Consider the following 2,335-nt stretch of genomic DNA (forward strand, 5'->3'; position numbering starts at 1 on the left):
TCCTTCTGGATCCCCCGCCGCCGCCCCCAACCTCACTCCCTCCCTCTGGATCTCGATGCGCCGCCGCCCCCACCCCACTCCTCCGGCGTTCCTCCCATACGATCACCGCTCGGCCCTCCCCATCGCGCTCCCGATCCAGATCCCTCCCTCCCCACTCTCAGATCCAATTGGCCCGAGACGGAGGCCGTCGTGGACATGGTCGCCACCACCATCCTCTCCCTCGTCGTCCTCGGCGGCGGCATCTGGCTGAGCCACCGGGCCGCCACCACCGACTGCGAGTAGTTCCTGGAGCGGCTGGTCATTGCGCTGGAGGCGCTGCTCGCGGGGCTCGCGAGGTCGCTGTGGTGGACGGCCTCCTCCACTGCGCCGCCTCCCTCCGCCCTCGCGTTCCGACTCAAATCCATCCACGCGGGGCAGATCTAATCCGATCCAGGGCGCCACCATGATGCAGCTGTTGGGGAACGTAGCAGAAATTCAAAATTTTCCTACGTGTCACCAAGATCTATCTGTGGAGAGACTAGCAACAAGGGGAAGGAGAGTGCATCTACATACCCTTGTAGATCGCTAAGCGGAAGCGTTCAAGAGAACGGGGTTGAAGGAGTCGTACTCGTCATGATCCAAATCACCGGAGATCCTAGTGCCGAACGGACGGCACCTCCGCGTTCAACACACATACAGCCCAGTGACGTCTCCCATGCCTTGATCCAGCAAGGAGAGAAGGAGAGGTTGAGGAAGACTCCATCCAGTAGCAGCACAACAGCGTGGTGGTGGTGGAGGAGCGTGGCAATCCAGCAGGGCTTCGCCAAGCACCGCGGGAGAGGAGGAGTAAGAGAGGTAGGGCTGCGCCAATAGGGGGAGAAACTCGTGTGCTGGGCAGCCCCTAGACCTCATGTATTTATAGGGGGAGGGGAGGGGGCTGCGCCCCCTCTAGGGTTCCCTCCCCAGGGGTGGCGGCAGTCCCAGATCCCATCTAGGTGGCTGCCAGAGGGGGAGAGAGGGGAGGCACACCTGGGGTGGGCCTTAGGGCCCATCTACCCTAGGGTTTGCCCCCTCCCACTCTTCTCTGCGCCTTGGGCCCCTTGTGGGGGGGGCGCACCAGCCCACCTGGGGCTGGTCCCCTCCCACACTTGGCCCATGCAGCCCTCCGGGGTTGGTGGCCCCACTTGGTGGACCCCCGGGACCCTCCCGGTGGTCCCGGTACGTTACCGAAAAAACCCGAAACTTTTCCGGTGACCAAAACAGGACTTCCCATATATAAATCTTTACCTCCGGACCATTCCGGAACTCCTCGTGACGTCCGGGATCTCATCCAGGACTCCGAACAACATTCGATAACCACATACAAACTTCCTTTATAACCCTAGCGTCATCGAACCTTAAGTGTGTAGACCCTACGGGTTCGGGAACCATGCAGACATGACCGAGACGTTCTCCGGTCAATAACCAACAGCGGGATCTGGATACCCATGTTGGCTCCCACATGTTCCACGATGATCTCATCGGATGAACCACGATGTCAAGGACTCAATCAATCCCATATACAATTCCCTTTGTCTAGCGGTATTGTACTTGCCCGAGATTCGATTGTCGGTATACTGATACCTTGTTCAATCTCGTTACCGGCAAGTCTCTTTACTCGTTCCATAACACATCATCCCGTGATCAACCCCTTGGTCACATTGTGCACATTATGATGATGTCCTACCGAGTGGGCCCAGAGATACCTCTCCGTTAACCGGAGTGACAAATCCCAGTCTCGATTCGTGCCAACCCAACAGACACTTTCGGAGATACCTGTAATGCACCTTTATAGCCACCCAGTTACGTTGTGACGTTTGGTACACCCAAAGCTGTCCTACGGTATCCGGGAGTTGCACAATCTCATGGTCTAAGGAAATGATACTTGACATTAGAAAAGCTTTAGCATACGAACTACGATCTTTGTGCTAGGCTTAGGATTGGGTCTTGTCCATCACATCATTCTGCTAATGATGTGATCCCGTTATCAATGACAGCCAATGTCCATGGTTAGGAAACCATAACCATCTATTGATCAACGAGCTAGTCAACAGAGGCTTACTAGGGACATGGTGTTGTCTACGTATCCACACATGTATCTGAGTTTCCTTTCAATACAATTATAGCATGGATAATAAACGATTATCATGAACAAGGAAATATAATAATAACTAATTTATTATTGCCTCTAGGGCATATTTCCAACAGTCTCCCACTTGCACTAGAGTTAATAATCTAGTTCACATCGCCATGTGATCAACACTGATAGGTCACATCGCCATGTGACCAACATCCAAAGAGTTTACTAGTGTTTTAA

Source organism: Triticum dicoccoides, chromosome 7B (assembly GCF_002162155.2).
Source record: "Triticum dicoccoides isolate Atlit2015 ecotype Zavitan chromosome 7B, WEW_v2.0, whole genome shotgun sequence".
Taxonomy (NCBI): Eukaryota; Viridiplantae; Streptophyta; class Magnoliopsida; order Poales; family Poaceae; genus Triticum; species Triticum dicoccoides.